The sequence below is a fragment of the Nilaparvata lugens genome, chromosome 2 (genome assembly GCF_014356525.2).
Source record: "Nilaparvata lugens isolate BPH chromosome 2, ASM1435652v1, whole genome shotgun sequence".
NCBI lineage: Eukaryota > Metazoa > Arthropoda > Insecta > Hemiptera > Delphacidae > Nilaparvata > Nilaparvata lugens.
The window spans coordinates 24,889,389-24,914,298 of NC_052505.1; the positions used below are offsets into that span (position 1 = coordinate 24,889,389).

The 24,910-nt window shown below is 35.5% G+C and overlaps 1 protein-coding gene and 1 non-coding gene across 31 annotated transcripts in view; both read right to left on the bottom strand.

Moving 5' to 3' along the window:
* LOC111048716 (calcium/calmodulin-dependent protein kinase type II alpha chain) overlaps positions 1 to 24,910 on the bottom strand; it is a 249,474-nt gene that overhangs the window by 116,956 nt on the left and 107,608 nt on the right. The window lies entirely within an intron of this gene.
* Trnag-gcc lies at positions 1,443 to 1,513 on the bottom strand. Its single transcript has one exon. It is a non-coding gene; the product is annotated as a tRNA-Gly (tRNA).

Below are 24,910 nucleotides of genomic sequence, written 5' to 3' on the forward strand. Positions count from 1 at the left end.
CATTTCTTTCGGTGCAGCAAACTGTTACTTTTCCGGCTCCTTGATGCTAAGAAGGTACATTTATTAACTTTGATTCTCTAACTGCCAGGACAACTACTCTCCAAATGCCAGTAGTTTTGAAAAAAATCAACTTCAATGGATGCATTTCAGGATGATCAATAAAATCTGTTCAGTACATACTGATATTCGATATTGTGGTGTGGTACTTGTCCATAATTGTTTCATATAATCCATGTTCGCATTCAACATTTTCGAGTTTTATTCGGAATTTAGATTTTTTGGATAATTGTTTCTAATTCTGCAAGATTCAGTTATTCATGATATCTATTTTTGATTGAAGATTTGTTAGTTTTTGAAATGTTAATTGTTATTTTATAAGTGATGGTAACTCAACCTACAATTTGATTTGGACTGTAGTAAAAATCTGAGAAGGAACAGTGTTGCCTTCTCACATAAGTGTAATAATTGTACATGACTAAATAAATAAATGGATGAATAAAATCTCACATTAAAATGATAAGTCTTCACAAAAAGGCTTGGACAACATCCACAATAAAAAAAGATTGGAAAGATTTGATAAGAAATTTTAATCTCATGATAAACTGACACGGTTTTAAACAGTATTTGGTGTTTTGCGTTCCTCAGCAAGCAAATAAAGTTTTCATAAACAAGACAGACCATCTACTCCCTAAATAAAACCTCATCTCCAGAAACCAAGAAAACTTAAGAAGCTGAACTCGACAAATAACTTTTGAGCATCTATCACTTTGTTGAAAGAAAATCAGCGAGCAGAATGAGAAGCGCTTAAAAGTCCATTAGAAAAGTGTTTCACGAGTCGTTAGTTGCCCGTATGGAGATTCGACGCCTGAGATTGTCGGGAAAGTCATTTCCCGCTTTCCTTTGATGGCTGACTCGCTTTCCACGCCACGAAACCGTTTACGATTCATAATTCAAATTGAATATTCACGTTTTTCCGACGACGGACGAGTTCATCAAACGTGGTTATTACTTGCAGTTCATTCAGTGTCCCCATAAAAATGTCCCACCTTTTTTCAAACCTAATTTATTGAATTTTTTTACGAAAGACTGAACAGTTCCAATGATAATAGAGCTCGAAGTATTATTGTGGCTTTCTTCTATTAAAAAACATAATGTTGGAAAAAATTATATGTGAAATTTAATATTTGGAAGTGGTAAACAGTTACTAAAATCATGAATGAAGACAAATCAAATGATTGACAAATTCTCTTACTGAGGATGATACCCAAATTAGCTTCAGACTTGTGTGTGAGTAATAAGACTGATGATATTATGAATATGAATGAATGAATAATGAATTTATTGCCAAATAATAGAAACATATTTACAAATAAAAAATCACTAAAAATACTATTAAAACTATTTTGAACTATTAAAGTTTTAAAAGATCAGCAAAAAGGATTTGCATCGACCGGGAATCGAACCCGGGCCGCCCGCGTGGCAGGCGAGCATTCTACCACTGAACCATCGATGCTAACGAAGAAAGACAAAATCTTCTTCTTAACATCACATTCACTTCGATGTATTCTTTAAACTGTAGTATCTCAAAGACCTTCTTTTTCACACACAACGTTTTTGCGACATCACGACTCAGGCACGATATCATCCCGATGTTAAGACGACATAGATATCGTGTCGTTGATTGTGAAAGGTTTTAACAATGTCTTTCGACAATCAGACGGTATGTCTCCTCATATAAGAGTTTTTGTGTGTGAAAACGGTCATACAAACTTAACGCGGTTTAGCTTTAAAAGCTCCATAGTTACAAAAGCGACAGTGAATACTCAACATTTTCAACAACCAATATAATATTCTATGATTTCGTAATATGTATTCAATCATAGTTTGAGGAAAATGAGGTTCATTTCAGTCAATTTTATTTGGTTTAGACGCAGGAACTCTACTAGGCTGGATGACACGGACAAAATTCAATAGTATTGATATTGAATGATTTTGTGTGTTTTTGTACTGTGGATGCAACTTCATAACAAGGGGCAGTGTATGCAACACCACAATCATTCCTGTTAGAATTACTTCACTTATTTTACTACTACTTTAAAGGGTACTTCATGTATTTAATAATTCCTGTTAGAATACCATGCCAAATCTCAGTGTTTAACTCATTTCCAAGCATCAATCCAATCAATCAAATCTGCCAATCGGAGAACTTAACAACTCAAAAAACGAATGAAAAAGGCTCAATATGGTGTGGCCCTAAATATGGTATTGGAGAAAACTTTAAAGTTGTCAATCTCTTATTTTTATTCTTCTTCTCTCTACACCTTCCTCCCTCTCTACCCTCTATTTTCTTCTTTTTCCTTCTCCTCCACTCTCTCATTCTTTCATTCAATAATGTTCTTGAACTTCTTCTTTTACCTTTCTCTCTGTTTTGTTTCTATTTTTCTGTGAACTCAACCAATCATCTCACTTTCTTTCTATTTTCCTTCTCCTCCACTTTCTCTCTTCAGTGTTTCCTTGTTTATGTTATTCCATTTTTCATTTCTCTCTTTCTCCTTCTTCTTCTACCCAGTATATTTTTCCTACTGGAACTTTCTCTATCTAATTATTTTATTATCATATTCTGTACCTTCTCACTCTTCTGCACTTTTCCCTAGCTCTTCTTCTCATGATTCGTAGTCTTATTTCCATCTATGTTCTCCTACTTTTTCTTGCTACATTCTCCATCTCTCTAGCTCAAGAGCTAGCCTAGCAGCCTACACTCCAGTTGTGTTGAGCATGACTAGGCCATACAAGACGGTGGGTCACGGAACCATTCATCTTCGCCCAAACTTTGGTCAACAATTAGCAGTTATCCACCCACCCCTCACTTACTCTCTAGCTCTCATAAACCACCCTCTCCTAATGGCATTTAGCAGTGCAATTTAATCACCAGTACACTTTGTCAACCCATCAACAGCCCTATTTGAACATAGAAACTAAAGTTTCTATGAATGTATGTTTGTATGCATGTATGAATAAATGAATGTTTGAATGTATCAATGTATGTATGTTTATATGAATGTATGTTTTTCCATAGTTTCTATAGTTTCTGAATGTATACATTCAGTAATAGGTCATCCAGAACATATCTCCAAGCAATTCACGAAAAAAACATACATACTACATAAATAAAACATGATAAACATATATACATTGATACATTCAAACATTACAACAAACATTCATTCATACATGCATACAAACATACATTCATAGAAACTTTAGTTTCTATGTTCAAATAGGGCTGTTGATGGGTTCCTAAATCCTTCGGTTGTAGATTTAATTGAAATTTGTCTATGTGCAAATGTAAATAAACGTATCTAAATCTAATTATGTACGTAAGATACGGTACATCACATAATCAGTTAATCACTAGTCATGTAATTATGATTGAGATAGCAAAGGGCTAGTCCCAAAACTATTCCCTCGAATTTTTATAGAAAGTGACATGTTTCAAAAAAATAGTGTAAAATTAAGTTTACACTGCATAGAATTTAATCCTAGTAGTGACATAACCACAAGTTCTGATTTTTTTGGATGTTCAGTAAAACGTGGTAGTAATATGTTTCAATAATCCCTATACCATGTCTTAATACTGTTCATTTCATTCATTTATTCATTCATTTAATCGTGGATACAATTACAAATCATAAAAATATGATTAGGAAGGAACAACAGGCTTGGCCCAAAACTATTCCATTCCCAAATTTTGATAATTAATAGCATGTCCAAAAAAGAGGTTATGTTTCTACTGTAAAACGTTCAAGTTCAATTTTCGTTCAAAAATATGTAAGCTGAAAATTTTGAATTTGGAAAAATTAAAACACCAAACTAAATTTAAATTTAACACTCAATTACCACTTCATATTGAATTAATCAAGTTATTTTATAAAATTTTGAACCAAAAAATACACACAACTTTAAATAAAAATACACAATTTCAAGTTATATGTGACATAGTAAAACATGAATTTTAATGTATCAGGCATAATTATTAGAAACCGTTATACGAGGTTTCATGGCAATATAATTCTATAATTTTGCCTCTCTGGTATCAGGCAGTAGCCTGGCACTGCGTGCCTATCTGAGCTCAAGGTCAATGGGTTGACAGAAAATAATTATTGCTACTGTCCTCACCATAATAGCATGCGAATAATGACACTCCGGTTCAACTTGATATTGAGCGTACTTATCGTTTTCATAACTATTTGGATGTAAAAAGCACTTGGAGTAATTTATAATTGTTTGATGAATTGATTGATCAGCAATAAAAATTAAATCGATTAAAAATCAATACTATTTTATAACGATGACAGAAAAAGGATAATTGAACTATCACCAGAATATTATGAAATTGAAAACTTGAAATTTTATTCAATTGTTTTTATTGCCAAAAGTACATCATTGTTTGTAATCAACATTGACTGTAGTCAACATTCATAGTTAATGAAATATAAATATCATAAGAATATCCCATTTATTTGAGTAACTATTTTATTGTTGAATTCAGTGTTTGTATGCTCATCAATAAGCTTGATTGTAGTCAACAATGTAAGTGAATGAAAAATCAATTTGAAAGTTTCAAATCATATATGAATTTATTCATTCATTGCAGAATACAATAATAATGGACTTTACATAGGCCATTTATTCACTTTTAGCTTCATTTATTGCAGATTTTCTCAATTTTGATCAGCGTTTGAACAGCAGTATTTCGTCTCAACTCAAATCAGTCGGTAAGGATTCCATCAATTCTACCAAGTTTAAAATTGAAAGTTCAGTAGAGTATGAATTGTGTTAGGTCAGTGGTTTCCAAACTTTTTTGACTCACGGCTCCCTTTGAGTACAGACATGGCTTGGCGGCGCACCTAGTATAATTCATTTGTTTTGCATTGCATTATTTATTTAGTAAGGTTATCACTATTATACGAATGGTCTTGTCATTACCATTGACCTCTCAATTATAAACCACTCTACATAAATAACCATCTACATTATACTGAACTACATCACACAAAGCACACAACCGTTCTCCAAGAGTTTCAAAAACGCTTCCAGTCGACATTGAAATTCATTTCGCCATTGCTAATAGTAATCACAGTTCATTCTACATTCCATTTTTATCTCCGCCATGTAAATCAACTCAATATACTACTTGACAAGAAAGAATGAGCGTGGAAGCATAAAGCTGGGACGACGGACGAATTTTAAAACGCAGCTGGCTTTGAAGCAGGCACTCTCCACTATTCCTTTCTAAAATTGAATTAGTTTTACGACGCTCTCAAGTGAGAGTGCAGGCCACTGCTAGCAAATTGTTCAAGAGAAGAATTAGAGCGGCTCTGTGGGCTCTGAGTTCGCTGCTCAGGACACCTCTAACAGCCTCATTTATTCGATAGGAATGAAGATAAGAAAAACTGCACGTAAAATTGAAATGATGACGATTACGTGTCAAAGATGTAGTTTTGAAGGAAGTAACGATGATTCAACTACGGAACATAAAAAAATTCTATCAACGTTTTTCATGAACTGCTGGTTTATAGCTAGTGGCTGAATAAAATGGAAATTTCAATTTAAAATTTCCAAACGTGTTTATATTTATTGGATTCATCATTACAGGAAACTTGTTTATATTTTGAATGAAAAAGACTGAGAGACTGTCAAAAAAACCACTGATATTATATTGATATATATTATTTATTGGATTTATCATTTCAAGTTTTCCTGTAATCGTGATCTAGAAGATCATTAGATTTACACACACTCAAATGCAATATGAGATTGTCTGTGTAAAATATAGAAGATACATACGAGTAGCCTATATCGCTGGTTGTATTACTGCATAATACACTGTTTTCGGAGGTAGTATTTTGTTGAACCAAGAGATCAAAAATTTCTGGTCTTCGGTGCAATTTAGACTATTGGGTCTTGCAATTCCCTAATTCGATTTTTAACAGGCTTATTGTCAAGTTTTACGAAAATAAAAATCAGAACTTTAAACACAGATTGAGTTTACAATATCTCAATAACTTCTCTAGTTACAAACTTCTTACTTATTTTATTGAATTTGACCGTACATCTTATATTATTTGAAGTCTATTTATTTATTTAACAACAATGACAAAACAGCGTAATCATAAAATGATTGGAAACATTTTGAGTGAAAATTATAATCCATCAACGTTAGTTCCCCAAATATAAACAATTTTTAAAATCGCGATTACGGGATAACTTGAAATGAGGAATCTAGATAGAGGACTGTGGATAGATTTTGAAATTCTCATATTATCCAGCTATTAGTAGGCCTATAGGATATCTCAGTATAGGCTGATCCTGTGATTATAGAGTAACATTGTATAAACAACAAACACTACTCCTGAACAATTATAGCAACCGATTACAAACTTGCATTTCACCACGCATGCGCACACACATTCGCGTGATTCCTGACCACAGCATTGCGTTATTCCAAGCCGTGAGCCCACTCCACACAGGAACATCGCAGACACGTAAATAATCGTACAAATAAATCACGGAGCACACATACAAACACACACGAACAAGCACACACAATCGTTCCGCACACATGAGTCAACATTGTACACAGGATGACACTCTCAGATATATAGTGAGATTCACTCTGGTCTGTCAGTATTCTCATGAAATGGCAACAATGCTTCCCATTCAAGGGAATCCCTCACTATAGCAAGGGAGTCACCCAACACGGAATACAAGAACACACCATTTCTAGCGCAGGGAGAAATAATGTGAACTAACACTGAGATTCACTTACAACTGTCAGCACTGTTCGTATTAAATGCTTTGCTGTCTTTTATGAGTAATACTGACAGAGTAAAATTTATCTATCTGTAGTGAGTTTCACTACCAACTGTCAGTGTTGTTTGAATGAGATGCTTTGGTATCTTTTATGAGTAATACTGACAGAATAAAATTCATCTCACTGTAGTGAGATTCACTACCAACTGTCAGTGTTGTTTGAATGAGAAGCGTTGATGTTATTTATGAGGCATGCTGACAGTATAACGTGGAGCTGAATGTAAGACGCTGAATGGAAGTCGTTTCCGTCCATTCGTCACTGACACAATTCGTCTTACTTTCAGCGAAGATCTTCGCTGAGACTCAACGGGACATGCTTCTGCAGTTAGCGAGAAATTTCGAGATATTCATTATTAGGTTACTTGTATATTTTCATGAGTAATTTTAAAATATGATTGGAAAATCAAATTCCAAGGTCAGAATTTAGTTAAACCTTTCTTGTTTGGAAAACGGAAACTCTCATGAGATACGTTTTTTAAGATTCAAGTATTTATTCATTTATTGTCTTATTTATTTTTTTTTATTAATTTATGTAAGAAACGACACTGATGTAAAAACAATGGAAGATGAAATACCGGGTGATCAAAAAGCCTTTCCGCAGTAGCTGCGTAGTGGCATTTTGTGTTCTGTTTGGACAAAAAATAAGAGATTCCTCTTCTCTGTGGTTTAGAAACCCCTTTGACAATTTACTACCGCTTTACTCCACCTAAACAAGGAAGGTACTTTCAACATCTACTGTAATGAATATACAAGTAAGTTCAATAAATTGAAACACTGTTGTTATAAATACTTGTTTCTGAGTGATTGAGTATTTACGGCAATTTATATATTTCGGAGGGACTTTTTGATCACTCTGTACTAAGGCAATCCTTGTCGTTGTCAATGACTTGAATTGTACGTATGTTAAATCCAGAATACTGAACTGTAATTTGGTGTCCGCATTTCACTAATCAAAATTCAAATGTTACTGATTCAAGGTTATAATGTTCCAATTTTAGTGTCTCAGAATACGACGTTTATTCAGATTTTTGTGACTAATTCATGATCCCATCAAATTTCAATTGAATTATCTTGATTGCATTCTATTCAGAACACTGAATAACTCCCACGTGTATTCACAATCTATACAATATAGGATACAACCTCGAACAACACCAATCGATCCTGATTATCTTCTTGGTCGGAGCCGGAATTCTCTAGCGAGCCATAATCAGCGACTATTTATAGTTGGAGCCATACAAATAAGTGAATAATCGTGTGCAAATTTGGTGCAAAACAGGGTGGAGGGTGAATGCAGGTCACATTCAGCTTCGACTATTTTCCACCCTTCACAATTATCACTTTCTCTCACTCTGACTCTATCAAACCCTCTCTCTCGTCCTTCTTTCTACTCTCTCAAGCCCTCTTTCTCTCTAAATGAATCACTGTAACAGTTTCTCTCTCTATAATTCTCCAATAGTTGCAATTGTGGTCTATTCTGTAATAGTTGAATCAGACAAACTTCTCATAGAAATAGTCTAGATCCCTTCTTCTAACACATTGGCATGTAACTTTTTTTTAATACTATTATTATTATTATTATTATTATATTATTTAACGAACGTTAGCAAGTTCTCACTTTTGACTTACTGAAGGCCAAAGTCGTTGTCCGTCTGTTTGTGTGTTCTACAATAACTTTAGAAAGAAATTGACAATTTCAAATTTTGAACACATATTCTTCGAACCTTTTTACAGGTCAAGCTCGTTGGAAAACAAATTTGGCTCACTCCTTCGACCTTTTCAGGATATAAAAAAAATCATAAGGTATGCATGATGAAAAAATTGTTGTGACTTATTTAGTTAGCTGAAGAATTCATTGCATACATCTACTACAGTTTTCCATTCATAACATCAGCTGAGGCTATTTGGGAGCTATCACACAGACAGTCCTTCATGCGCTGACACATGATTTCAACTGATTCATATACAACATAATATACAACTTTCACATCAACAAACTGATACGGCTTGAGATATCAATGTGCGGTTTTCGCCATTTATTTTCTCTTGGAACTCTTTATCGAAATCATGTATCACTTGACCACCTTCTCATTCAAAAAATGAATTTGGATTCATATGAGGGTAAAATAGTGTGTTTGTCTTTTCGGTCTCAAAATTTTATAGTTTTTTCAAAGTTTGGAATTTTCTTATTGATTGTGATTGATTTAATTTAGAAGACTTTTTTCAATTTAAAAATGATTTTTGTGTGTTTTGAATTGTAAATTGAATGTGTAATTGAAGAATGTTAAAACACATAACCTAGCTATATTTGTATTGTTGTATAAATTAGAATTGGAACCGTTTTGGGCTTATAAGCCTGTGATACTTTTCTGTAAGTTGTGTTATTCTGAATGATTAAATGAATAAATAAATAAATAAAATATGAAGGGTCGGACTGATTATTTAGGAGTAATTTTTTATTTCAAATAGGATCCCCAATGAAGCCTACTGTCAAAAATCATACTTGTAAGAGAAATACTTAACTGTTTCCATAATTTTCATCAACTCTGTATGATTAGAAATTGCTGGTTTCAAAGATCACAATACAACAGTTCTTGTGCGAGTTCTCCAACCCAGGGGGTCACTAGTAATACTCAATAATAATAAACCTGATCATCCATATCAACCCTGAGATTCGCAATATAATACTTTTCTCTCTCAAACCTACATCTCCAGTATCTAGAACTTTCGAATCGTCCTTCATCCAAAAATACCTCTGAAAATATTCTCATTTCTTTACTTCCACTCATTCTTTTTTTTCCTCGTTGTCGATGTCTTTTCCCCCCTTCGACTACTAACAGTCGTCTGAATTACTAAAACTGTTTCAATTGCCGTACTTGTTTGTGAAAAACCTGCGTCTGCCCGATACGGTTAGGCCACCATTTACCTTTTACATTGTTTTTCCCACTGTTAGCAATTGCCTTGCACCTTTATTACACCACCAGCTCACAGACATGGAATCGAGGAAAACGTCAATACCTTCAATCAACACTGATAAGATTGAAATGAGAAACTGAGACGGGAGAGGAATAAGAGGGGAGAAGGAGAAGAAAAAGAAAAAAGAAGAAGGATAAGAAAAAAAAGAGCACGAGGAAGACAGAGAGGAAAAAGAAGAGGAGGAGAAAGAAGAGAAAGGAGAAGAAGAAGAAGAAGAAGAAGAAGAAGAAGAAGAAGAATAGGAGGAGAGAGAAGAGGAAGAAGAAGAAGAAACAGGCAAAAAATATGAATATTTAGGGATGATATATTGAAACAAGAGCCAAACATTGACAAATGAAAACATGTACAAAGAAAATTCAGGGAGAAAATTGAGTTAGAAAAGTAAGGAAGAAATGAAAATTTGAGATGAAAATAAGAGAAATAAAAAGAAAGACGAAGACAAAGTGGAAAAAGAAGAGGAGGAGAAAAGAAAGGAGAAAAAGAAGAAGAAGAGGAAGAAGAAGAAGAAGAAGAAGAAGAGAAGAAGAAGAAGAAGGAGAAGAAACAGGCAAAAAATATGAATATTTAGGGATGATATATTGAAACAAGAGCCAAGCATTGACAAATGGAAACATATACAAAGAAAATTCAGGGAAAAAATTGAGTTAGAAAAGTAAGGAAGAAATGAAAATTTGAGATGAAAATAAGATAAATAAGAAGAAAGACATAAAATGAACATTCATATAGAATGGATCATGGGAATGATGAAGAAATCGAGAGAAGAATGAAAAATGGGGAAGAAGATGTAAAACAAATAAATTCAGAAGAATACAGGACCGGGAAATCCCCACTGTATATCAAGCTACCCCCAATACATTGCCGTGGATCAGAGAGTTAGGGGTAGGCGAACAATGGCTTTTTCTATGGAGTTCTCGACTGAAAAACAAACACAAACGGAATAAACAAAGAAGAGGGGTTGAAAGAAAGGGGTACGGGAAAGTAGAAAGAAAGACAAAAAAGGGTGAGGGAGAGGGAAAATGTACTAGAGGCCACTTGTTTCACGAAATCCACAAACACATATACGTCACAAGGTGATTGAAATAACCTCCGGGCTCCAATTGAATTGCAAACGGGACCAAATACCTTCCTTTGTCACTGAAGCGACGGCTTTGAAATTTTAACGCCCCTCCATCCGAGGTCACACTTGGCGCCCGCTTCAATTATTCACACAGCAATTAAGTAAAGATGTTGATGTGACAGGGCCACTGTTATTGTTTGAGCGTGTTGATTATTTTGTTAACAAGCTTGAGAAACCTGAATACTACTACCTTTGATAGAACTGTTTGTTCGAGGTTCAAGGGAGAGCAGTTGAAGAGTGGGACGGACAACCAATGTTTCCCAGTTTTTTTTTTTTTGCTGCTTTGCGTATCAAAATTGTTCTCAAACATCAGAGTTTTCATGAAAAGTTAACATTGAATGAACTTGGCAGAGGACAGGTTCTCTTAGTAACAAAGTTCTTGCTATTTATTGACCCTACATATAATAATATTTTTCTCTGATATCAATTAACGATTAGTCTCTACCGTAGAGAAACAATAGCGTAAGTAGATATCCCATGGTATAGGGAATTTATGTCGCAACTTTTACTGTTATCTCAAGCCGATTACTGTCGACTATTGTCAATTTTCACTGTTTTGTTGGGGTGAGAGTGTATCAACGGCACAATTTGAGAAACTACTAGTGTCACACAGCTGCATAGGAAAGAACTACGTGAAATATCGGCTTGGGATAACAGTAAAAGTTGCGACATAAACGCCCTATACCATGGGATATCTACTTATGCTATGGTTATGCTTATGTTTTTAGGAACGTCATTGTCCTGTCATAAGATTGAGAGATCGTTTTTTTTCTTACTAAGCCTAAACAAATATGAATACATTTGGAAAAAATTTGAATAAATGAGCGTGTCTAGTCTGGATCTAGACGTATTGAGCCTTTAAATTGTAATAGTTCCATCCTCAGCCAATAATAACACTCCAGAATGTAACTTTTTGGATGATGTTTACAAATAATACTGTATTGCATGTTGCATGATGACAGAGCAATGGTATTTTAATGAGTTCTTAGGAGCTCATTTCATATGGAAAACTATTTTCAATATTCTACATTAGAATAAATGGAACTATGATAACAAACGAGAGTTTCTTCTTCCATTCCATTGATCGTACTAGCTAGAACCTTTCAGTATCAATATTATTTATCGAATTTCAAATGTCCAGAATCATCCTTCCCAGAACAATTCATTTTTACTTTCCTTGCCCCATTACCATAGGTAAGGAAAGTATTGCTATCCAAAAAAAATTAAGGTACCCTAATTTCAAGTTTTCTATACTTTTCAAGGTCCCCTGAGTCCAAAAAAGTGGTTTTTGGGTATTGGTCTGTATTTGTGTGTGTGTGTGTGTGTGTGTGTGTGTGTGTGTGTGTGTGTGTGTGTGTGTGTGTTTGTGCGTCTGTGTACACGATATATCATCTCTCAATTAACGGAATGACTTGAAATTTGGAACTTGAGGTCCTTACGCTATAAGTATCCGACACGAATAATTTCGATCAAATGCGATTCAAGATGGCGGCTAAAATGGAGAAAATGTTGCCAAAAACAGGGGTTTTCGCGATTTCCTCGAAAATGGCTCCAACGATTTCGATCAAATTTATAACTAAAATAGTCATTGATAAGCTCTATCAACTGCCACAAGTCCCATATCTGTAAAAATTTCAGGAGCTCCGCCCCATCTATGCAAAGTTTGATTCTAGATTCCCAATTATCAGGCTTCAGATGCAATTTAAACAAAAAATTGCGGAAAAGAGTGGAAAAGATTGAGCATGAAAATCTCTACTATTAATGTTCAGTAACATTTCCACCTAAAATTGAAAATAAGCTCGAAATTCGAGAAAATGTGATTATCCAATTGCAAATTGTTGGCAACTGTTGATTCTATTAAATGATTCACTATGAAGAGTTAGCAGACCTCGTGTGTCTCCAGCGTTATTGCCCTGTTACCAGCTGGCTCAAATCTTTGAATAGTAGACTTGAGATGCGCGGGAACACTAGCGGCACGTGATCAATTTTAATAACGGCATGGAAAGTTGTGTAAGTGCGCCATACCTGATTTTTCCAGATGTATTCATATTTGTTTAGGCTTAGTAAGAAAAAACACATCTCACAATCTTATGACAGGACAATGACGTTCCTAAAACCATGAAACTAATATGTCATTTTTCAAACTAGGAATACTTTCAGAAGGCGTTATAGGTTCTAAACCCTATGCCGATTTAGAATCAACAACCAAAACTTTGGCATTCATACTTCAATCATACAGTAGACCTGACATCCTTATGATTGATGTATGCATGAACGATCAAATCATGATTTGATAAGCATTCATTGAAGATGCAAACTACGTTTCAAAATTACGTAACATTCAAAACCAACAATCTTGGCATACATAGAAACCACCCAACATCCCTATATGCTTGTTATTAACGAACCAACAGATCATTACTTGATATGCATTTATTGGAAATGCAAATCATGTTAGACTACCAACCACCTTACAAACGTTAGTTAACATATCAGTAATTTACGCCCTGCTCAATGATAGTTAGGCACTCGTGTTATGTAAGGGAATAAGGCCCTAACCAACTTGGAAGCATCTTCTGTTGTCAGATCCACTACAAACTGCTCACATTCCTTTCACCTTATACCAATGCTACCCATTTAACCAATGCTGACAGTTTAAAGGGAATCTAACAATAGCAAACACGGCATAATGAACTTCAGCTATACCGCATTGCTTCTCTCTAAAGGGAAAGGGGAAGAAGTTGAAAGTGGAGAAGAAGAAGAAGGAAGAATAGGATGATGAAGAGGGATAGGAGTGGGAAGAGGAGTAAACATTGGAAGAGGAAGACGTGGAGGGATATGAAGTTGTGTAGTAGAAGAGGAAAGAGGATGAGGAGGAAGAAAAAGAGGGGGTAATGAAGGAGAAAGGTGGAAAATGGTGGGATGAGAAGGACAACATGTTTGTGAAGGATGGAGAATGAGAAGTGGAGGAAGTGGAGGAAGAGGAGGAGGAGGAGGAAGAGGAAGAGGAAGAGGAAGAGGAAGAGGGTGAGGAAGAGGAAGAGGAAGAGGAAGAGGGAGAGGAAGAAGATGAATAAGATGAAGAAGGATGGAGAGAGGGGAACGGAGAGGTGAACGAGAAAGAGGTGAAAGAGGAAGAAGAAAAAGGATACAGGACAAGAGTAGGGGAAGAGTCAAACGCTGAGCAGCCGCTCAAGTACTACAGATGACTGCTATTAACCGTCTGCAAAACGTTGACCAACGGTCAGCTAATCGACGGTTAAGTTGACTACACTTGCAGAATTTCACTAATGACATTTCACTTTGATTGTTTCCATTATATTAGTAAAGTCTTAACCAGGTAATTGCTACCCATCCTTGATGTTTTAGACAAGTCTCAAGATATACCTTACCTCTCTATTTTGAGTAATTTTCCAATACAACTAAAAACAGACAGGAACTGGATTGTAGAACGTGTAAATGAATCCTTTAAGACATGTCTAGAGGTGAAAAGTGAAAATATTTATTTGAGATCACCAGATCTAGTAGGAAACTGAAAAGATAAACATTCCACCTGTTGATTGTGTCGAATGAACGCTTCTTTTCTCTCACGATAGCTACAGTAAATCGTTAGATCCTGATGAAACCTGACACCAGAGCATATATACAGTGTGTGGGACGCGGGACAGCGACGGAATTGGAAATTTTCTAGCAGATTGAAAGGTTAAAATTAACGGTTATCTCCAGTAAAGTACACGATTCGCACTGGTGTGCGTAAGGCTCAATCCTCAATTATTTCCTGATTATATTGTTTCATGATTACATGTTTTGAGGTGGAGGAGAAACAACTCCAGTGGTACGGAGGGTACGCGACTAGATGCCACCCAGACTACTTGACACCCCGACTACTTGACACCCCGACTAGTTGTCCCCTTTTAAAACCGGTTTTTAGGGGACAAGTAGACGTGAGCCATACCCGTCTAGTTGTATCCTTTCTGAGGAGGTGATAACTAGTCGGGGGGACACCCTGTCGTAAACCTAGCTCCGCAGTGCAGGCTGGATGCTTGTCTGACTCGGACTAGGCGCTGAGACAGCAAGTAGTAGCAGTGTTCGTGGGAATGCGAGCGGCCGCAGTAACGTCTTCCACCCAGCAATGGTCGGCGTAGTTCCGCCTAGCGGACAGATGAAAGATCAATCCAGTCGGTTATTTGATCCCTACAGCCAGGCTCAGCCAAGCAGCCGAGACAATAGAACAATGGAGTGACGGTCTTATTCGCGTTCATCAGCGGTTTTCTTTCTCACGACTATTTTTATTTTTGTGTGTCAGTAATAATTCCAGTCACCAGTAAAAAGTTTCCAGAAATGTGGTGTACTACCATATTAAAGATTTTTCATGATGATTTTTAATTATTTAAAAATATTGTTGACATTCTGAGCCTTCAGGATAAACTTGGGGTCGCTGAGAACGAATCTTCAATCAGAATTTCTCTATCACGAAAAATAACGAAAAAAAACCAGCTGTTGATCTTCCGGCAACTGTTAACAGTCATCCTGCAATGCGGCCGAAACACTTCCAAGCCAGACACCCATCTCAAATGACAACAACGCCAAGCTGTGAGAAACCATCCTGCACTGCGGCGCTAGGTTAAGGGTGCGAGGTGTCAAGTTGTCGTTTACGGTCGGGACTAGTTGGCACCTTTGGTCCAGTAGGCGCACATACACTCATACACACACACACACACACACACACACACACACATACAGACCAATACCCAAAAACCACTTTTTTGGACTCAAGGGACCTTGAAACGTATAGAAAACATGAAATTAGGGTACCTTAAATTTTTTTGGAAAGCAATATTTTCCTTACCTATGGTAATAGGGCAAAGAAAGTAAAAATTGGACAACATCTCTGGTTACAGTGATCAATATATGCATATTAATCAAAAAAATTAGTAAAAAACAGAATACGTGTCACCGTATATATTATTCATATCCGAGTGGTTTCCTTGACAATCATATCACGTAGAAATATGTTGGGCGTTTGCAGAAGCTCACCTGACCTGAACGTGCCAGCAGATTATCTATCTAATAACCAGATTCAGCCGGCATCCTACCTTCCACCTGTAAGATGTCAGCGACAGTCTGAGCGAGAGACAAAGAGTGTATGAAAGAGAGAGAAGACTACAAACGATATTTCGACCCGGTTTTAATTATTCGCAGCCTCGAACGCACACGGTGCAGTGCAGTCCTGCTCTAATTCATTCAGCCAGCAGAAGCGTCACATGATTACCAAAGCTGGGGCAGAGAGAAAGAGAGTGAGAGAGAGAGAGAGAGAGCAAAAATGAGGGGGAAAGCTTGAAAGAGAACGTTCACGGGGATGGAACGAGAAGAAATGGTTTAATAAAATAGAGCTAGCAGAGAGAGCGATTGAAGAAAGATAGCTTAAGAGAGAGAGAGAGAGAGAGAGTGTGTGTGTAAGGTGGTCCTGGTAAAGATAAATGAAGATAAATATTTGGGGGTGTGAAATAACAAAAAATAGATGATGATGATGGAAGTAATGATGAGAAGAGAGAAGATTAGGGTGATGAAAATGAGAAGAAGCTGAAAAATGAAAATATTTGTGTAAAAGAGAAGGAAAGAAATACATGCATGAGATATAGCTGAAAATTATGAATAGCAGAGTGATCAAACAATATTTGAAAAGAGGAATATATGTGGATCAAGGGAGTGAAAGGATGAGAGTATTTGAGAAAGAGGAGAGAAGAAGAGATTGAGGAATATGATACAACTGTGGAAAACACAGAGAGCAATTTATTTGAGGGACAAGAAGGGATAGAAGAATGAAATCCAGCAAAGAACAAAATTTGGTGATGAAGAAGGAGGATAAAACGAAAAAGAGGATACAGGAGAAGGAGAATATGATGAAGAAGAAATAGAAGAAGATGGAGACGAGAGGAAAAAGGATAGATAGATAGTTGAATAAAACAGTGAGACTAACCTTGTATTAATTCCTTATGAGAGAAACCAAGAGCAAAATTCAAAGAACAGAATATTCAAGTATGGAGGATGAAGAAGAGATAGAAATCAACAGAATACAGAGAGAACGTGAAGGGCTGGAGAGAGAGATAGAGCAGAGTTTTTGGGGATGAAACCTGAGTTCTCCGTAAAGGATCTTTCCCTGTAAAAGACCTTGAGTTTATCGTATTTGCTGAAACACCTCTCTCTAATTTGAAGAAAGCTTACCACAGGCAAGGCCATTGCCCGACTAAGAGAGAGATAGAGAACGAGTAAAAAACAAAGTAAAAAGACCTGAAAGATAAATGAATAGGTAGATAGAAGGACACGAGAGAAAAGAGAGTGAGTGAGAGAGGGGGTGATATGGAAAAGCTGGTGGAAAGAGCTGGAAAGAGAGAGTGAGTGAGAGAGAGGCAGTGAGAGTTATGGGAAAGCTGGTGGAAAGAGCAGAGATAGTTTTTTCGGTGGTCGTTATCTTCAAGAGCAGACTCTGTAAGCGATCCTTTGACTTTATTCAACCTCTAAAGCAGCTGAGGGTGAGTGAAAGCACTCTCACAAATTCCAATTATAATTAAGCCGAATTTTCATTGTTCTTATCCTGGATGGTGTATATTTTCTGGATTTGAAGTTTAATTATGGTGATCTAGTGTGCAGGTGTGACAGGTATTCATTTATGAGAATCATGTATATTAGATTACTTATTTCAGAAATGTATGAGAATTTCATAAAAATATATGCATGTGAATGGGATAAATCAATAATATTATTATCTTAACTTGATCATCAGGTTTACAAGAATGAATACTGTATGGTTCAATTAGAAGTTTGATAAACTGATTTTGGAATGATTCTCATTGAGTTCAAGTGAATTTTCAACTCATGTTGAGAAATGATCCTGACTCGGAAAATGGGGTTGGGTATATTGTTTAAGGGTTGTTTGCACAGTGACAGTTTAAACTAAATTTCATTTTAAACTAGATTGAATCCGTATCAAGTATCGTTTGTTATTATGTGTTTCATTTTGAGTTTAAGCTAACAGCTGATTAAATTCAGTTTGACTGTGCAAACGGCCCTTAGTGAGTTATAGTTGTGTGTTCTGAATCAATTATGACAAATATAATAATATATTCATTACTCGTAGGAGATGTAAGTTATAACAGTTGATTTGATCTACTACATTCACTTCTAAATCAATATTGCTATTTTTTCAATGAGTGTAGTAATGTGTTTCATATTGATTACATTCAAAACTATGTTTACAAGCACTACCGATTCGAATCAATGAATCAACGATTATTGATGTTCTAGAATCGAGATTCACAATTATTAAGCTGCGTACACATTGTCACGTTATTCTTTATATAAAAATAACGATTAGCCTCCTGCTTGGCATCAGTCGGTAAAGCATGAGATTTAATATAATAGGGCGTGGTTTTCTAATAGTATTCAGTCTTAAAAAAATCTTGATAGGCCTAGATATGGGCTTCTCCAATAACTCTTGTAATTCAATAATAATAAATATATATATATAAATGATACTTATACTATAGAGATGAGGAATATAAAATGAATTGCACACCATGAAAATTTTACACATATATTACATAAATAATGCAAAGATCAGTCGAGGCAAAAAATATATATAGAGCGATAAAAAATATAATATAAAAATAGAACAATATCTGAAATCAATAAAAATATCACAGGCTAACTTTATATTCTAGATTTATGGCACGAATCATTACCATGTGCCTTTATCTTGAAATCATATGCAATCTTTGGCATGTAGCTGTGACATGTACTTGCTAATACTTGTCGGCTTGGATAATTCAATCATAAATATGTGCTCTAAGATCAGCTTGATAAATTAGCCACTAATAATCCAAATATATCTATATATTAAAATCTCTAGTATTTAGTAGATTTATTTGTATCGAATATATATTTTTATCTCAGGGTGCACGATTCGGCACCTGACGGAATAGGTAGAGCCATTCATCTAGTGAATTAGAACTATGATAAATTATCGCAAATTGTATTGCAAAAAATTAAATATTGTATGCATATGTTTTAATAGCCTAGATTTCGTACTTCTTTGATTAAACAGAAATTTCTAAAATATTGATCTATATATTTTTCTTTCAATTAGATACCTTTAATACTAATTTTTACTTGCGCAAGTATTAATCTTATTAATTTCTTAATTTATAATAACCCTTTCGGCGAGCTAGCTTTGATCATCAGATTATTTCGAAGCACTAGGGCGCCCATCACTAAATTCAAATTTAAATCACTCACGTGTCGAAAATCTTCTTGTAAGCCGCCGATGTCGATCCAACTCCATGTGGTCCGGGAATATGGTAGCCGGAATCGTCTCCTCCAAGGGGTTATAAATTTAATAAAAATGAAAAATGACTTCTGCTTCACAATAGCATCACGAAGTCTTTTAAGAAATTTAATAATTTACTTTAACTTTAAATTTTTACAAAATTATTAATAAGGTACTTCGCTCTAAAATATTTGGGGTCCTCTTATGGTGGCATCTGGCTGGCGAGTCTGGTTCTTCCTTCTCAAGTTTTACAGATTCTCTTTCCGACTTTCAAATTAGCATAAAATTTAAATATCCCAATCCTCCGCCATTAAATTCAAATAGATCTTACAAAAAATGCCAAGATATTGCTTAGATTATATGATTAATAATTTCTTTGCATTCGAGCCATATTGATAACATAGATTACACAAATTTTTACACGAAATCTACTACAATTATATAAATATATATAAATATTTTTGAATCGGCCTACAGTTGCCGCCCATTAACTGCCGTTTTACTATTGGTGCATGCAAATTTTTATTAGGTATTCATGCGCCTGGTAACTCTTATTTCCTGAATACATTAAATTATTTTTATTTGGTTTTTTATTTATGCTCTTTGCATGCTAGTTAATATTATATATATTAATATTAATTCCATGCTAACTAATAATTAGCCACGTGGACGGGTGTTTTTTCACATTGCACACCATCCGAATGCAATAAAGCTCTGCCAAGGAGTTTTGGTCAGATTCTACGTTCTTCGGTTTGATCGATCTCTAGGTCACCGACCCGTGAATACATCTATCTAACCTCAATCTTCAAATATTTTATAAATAATATATTTATGAATAGTAAACTTTCTTCAAAACCTTTTTAAGTTCTTGTACCATTTAGCCAGAACAAGCTGATGCTATCTTATCTTGATTATTATCTGCTTGGCGATATTAGCCAATTACTTTATTTTTAGACCTATTACTATTCCTGTTAGGGTTTTTCCTCTACCCAAATTTAAATATGTTACACGCGCCCCTGGGTTTGAATTCAAAATATTTGAGAATCACAATGTTTTTAATGAAAACCCACCCTTCAATACATTGATATACAACTATACTTTATTTATAAATTATACTCTCCTACTTCTATCACATTCCGCAGACATATTTGTTGCATCTCCTTTATACCTTTATCAAAAACAATAACAAATTCTCCTCCTCAACACACATAAAAATATCATAAATATAAACTTCTAAACGTACTCCTCCTGACACCATTTACAACACAGTAATTTTTGAATTCGCCGCTTGCAGGGCTGCCAACTTAACTACACACATTTCATAATTCTCATAAATGATTCCTTTTAGACAATAATTTCGATTCATAAACTTCTGGGCTTATATCTTATAGTATTTCTTAGGTCTTAATATAAATAATTTTCTATACATCAGGTACAATACTTTCTTTTGCTAACGGCTTTTTGGTTTTTTGGTAGCTTGTATTCACTTTAACTCTTTTCAGGTAACAAACGTGGCATAATTAAAAGTAATAAATATAAAACATATAAATAAATATATCGACATTAATAAATATAATAAATAACAATAATAAATAACTCTTTGGGTACAGTACTTCTTTTTATAAACATATGTTCAACAGATATTACATTCATTTGATTTGGGTGGCTTTGGTCAGCTGTTCGCTGTTCTACAATTCATAGTGTTACATGTTACAGCAGAATTTGCTATCGACTTTCATAACTAACCTAACTGCTCAATTTTTTCTCTTAAAAAGGTAATTAACAAATTTTAATTTTATTATCCCCGCTTGTGTCCTTTTTTATCTGATGTATATGATTTAATTACATATTTAAAAATTGTTCTTTTCCTTATTGCAGGCTTCTAACGGTTGGAAGGAATTAAAACATTGGATTGTTGCCACGAGGTCCTATACCAATATTAAATTTATTAAGGAAGGTTAGTAATCGGTTTGATAATAATGTTTTCCTTGATTTTCTTATCATATTTATTTCAAATTTGACGATATAGCATGTGGAAATGTTGTGATTTACTTGCATCTTCTTGCATTCTGTTTGTAGATTGTTGCTGTAGGCCGTTCGGTTATCTTCTGTCCGGTTGTTGATTGTTGAGGCTGTCCTATTATTAATCTATCCTTCATAAATTTAAAGCCCCGGTATCTGGTGTACTCCTTTAAACAATTCCTTACTTCATTTATGATAATTCCTTTTAATCCATTTTTCTTCCAATCATCCTGTAATTTTAATTCATCTTTCCTTTCATTATTTTCATCTAATATTCTTGATTTCGGCTCATTATAACTCATTAGGCTTACAACAATAAACATTTTTATAATATTAGCTTCCCAATTATCAATAATAGATTCTTTAATAACCACAATATAATATTTTCCATCATATCTACAACACACTCTTTTATTAATATCACAGCCATTATAACAAATAGTATATAATATATCAGAACTTTATTATCTCCTTAATAGTATAACCTCTAATCATATAGCCAGGTACTTCCATTTTATTTCTATTATTTTTTAATTCCTCCAATCTTATTAGCCACCGTCTGTTCTTTATTAATCTCCATGAGTAATTCATTTCCTTGTTGCCCATGCACGAATCCATAGTAGTCTTATCGGTTCCATTTTTAATACATTCATTTGATCCATTTTGCCGGTCACATAGCTGGTTTGCACTCTTGAAACGTATGTGCCGCGGATGCATGACTTCGGTCCCTTCCTCCTGGTGACGATCCGGTATCCTCCTTGGCCTCTTGAAGCGTGCATGCGGCCGGTATGCGCGCGCGTGGTTCCTCCTTCGTCGCTTCTTCCGCCTCCGGGTCTTACGATGCATGCTCTCCAGAATGCCGTCCTCCTCGTCCTGATGTCGGCCGTCCGGTGTCCTCAGGCGCCTCCGTCTCCGGGCCTTACGATGCTCGCTCCTCTTGTCCTGGATGCCTTCCTCTCGGTCTTCCATGGGGTCCTTGGTTTGCTTCGGTGGTGTCCCTTGATAAGCGGTTGTAGGTTCGGTGCGCGGATCTGTTGCATTTTTAGTCTTTCCTGTATTCACTAACTCTTTAATTATAGCATGATCCTGGTGGCTGTTGGTGTTCTCCGGCGGTGAGGGATCTTCGGTAGGGAACAGGATGCTTAATATGGGTTGATGTTTGCGGGTTGTTTTAATTTCATGGTGGGCGGCGGTTTTTGATGGTAGGCTGTCTTGTATTGACTTCTGTTTTTCTAATATTTTCGGTAAACCGTTCACAAGGTGGTATATGAGGCTGTAGTATCTTTATTTTCTCTATCTATTTTTTCTGAGCTTGCGTGGGTTGTATCGGGGTTATCATGTATTCGTAATTTTTTAGCTGTAGTCTTCTCTGCGTTTGGTGGTGGGTTATCTTGTGTCTTTTGTTTATTTGATCTGGACGCATGCTCTAATGTGTAGTTTGTACTTATTTGATGAGGTGGCGGTTTGTAATTTCTATTGTAATTATTCTGAGAGTAATCATTATTTGTGTTAAATCGATCACGGCCATAATAATAATTTCTTTTGTAGGTTTGCTGTGGATAATGATTTGTTTGACAATTTTGAAAGCTTCTATTATTCCAATTATTATTGTGTTTATGATCATTTCGGTGTTCAAATTGAGGAGTAGGTCGTGAGCAATCATATGGTACTGATTCATAATTTTGGCTGTTATATTGATTAAATTTTGAGTTATGTTGATTTGGTGCGTATCTCTGGTCTGAACGGTGGTTTGATATTGCCATCACAGACTGTATGCCATATAAATGATTTATCAGCTGTTTGCAATCAGTAATGGGTTGTGTGGCGAGTGCCATTCTAACTTGATACGGTAGCTTCTTTAAAATAATGCTTGCTAACGCCGATTCATTAATGGGCTCGCTCAGTTGAGAATTTTTAAACTGTATGGCAGTGACGAAAGTGGTACATGCACCGTCTAAGTTAGGGTTGAAATCGCATGATATGATGTCCGCTAGCACGTCCAACTGTTTACTTCTGCTCCAATACTGTTCCAGGAAGACAGCGACAAACTCATCCAATGATGTAAATTCATGGGCTCTACTCCGAAAAAACATCAGGGGTTCGCCAATCAATAAATTAGTCAAACGGAGACGCCAAAAATTCCAAGAGGTAGGTGCAAGAGTTTGTACTAATTTTATCTGATCAATGAATGGTTGAGGTTGCAAATGGCGATCAGTGTTATCAAATTTTCCTAGTCCTTGTAATATACTATGTACGTTGAGGTTGTCTGTTTGAATTCCTTGAGGTTGTTGTTGAATATGATTTTCCAATGCTATTATTTTTTCCTGTGTTATCTGCCATTGACTATTATGTGTAATTTTATTTGCGTTTATTTCTTGATTTAGTTGAGTCAGAGTGGATTTCTGAATTAGTAGAGTTCCATTTAAAGCTTTACAGGTTTCAGTGTTTTGATTGATGCTACCTTGCAGTTGGTTCATTTTGTGGACATATTAATCTGTTTGTTTTGTATTTCTTTAATATTGTTAATATTTTTGTCAACTGTAGTTGTTAAGTTTTGATTGGCAACGGTAATCTGTTTGTGGATTTCTTGGTGGCAATCGGCCTTAATGTTATTTGTTATATCCTGAATAGGTGTAGTGATTTGTGTATTTAAGTTGTCTATCCTTTCATTGAGTTCACATGTAACCGTATCTAACCTTTCCGATAATCCTGCCGTAACTTTATCTTGACTTTCTTTTTGTAGGGTTATCATTGCTTTTAACTCTTCCCTATGACTCTCTACTTTAGTTTCAATATTATCCAACCGTTGTTCTACTGATTTTATAGCGCCTGTGGTCTCTTTCATGCCCTGTTCCACTGTCTGTTTATTTTCCTCTTTTACTGTAGCAATCTCCTTTTTAATTTCCTGCATCATACTATCCATTGTTTTTTGTAACATAATGTTGAAAGTGCTACTCGTTTGTTCCATTATTACCTTTTGAAGCGGATCTAGTTCTGTGGTTGAAAACATACTCTGTTTGCCCAGGTGTGACTCGGCCTCCGGCGATGCGGGTTCTGCAGACTGCTCTTCGCCCCCTTCAAAATTGATCTCTACTATCCGTTGATTCAATGGTGTGTCAGCGGCGTCGATTCGAGTGGAGGATAGAGGTTGCAGACCTGGTGGATCGAAAATTATCGACCCGACGCTTCCTGGTTCCCTTTCTCGTGGCGTATTGGCATCTACCGTGGTGGGGTTTGATGTGCTCGGAGTCGACAAAGTGGGATCTGTGCAACCGCCGTACATATATGAAACTTCAGAGTTTGCGGGAGTGTGATTCATTATGTCAAATGTGATAAATGCTAATTAAACAGTGATAAAAATGATAAGCGAAAATGCTTAAAAAAGAGACACAACCGGGACTTACAGTGAACAGTGATGTGTAATGTGTTTGGATACTCTTACAACCAGGTATTTATACTTAAGTTTTTTACAATGCTCTAGCGCCCTCAATGTTTTGTTGATTTATTCTTGGCTAGTTTACAGGCTGCGACTTATTTTCCAACCGGCTTAAACACCTAATATATTTTTGACTAGAAAGTAATAGCAGTTTAGGCTT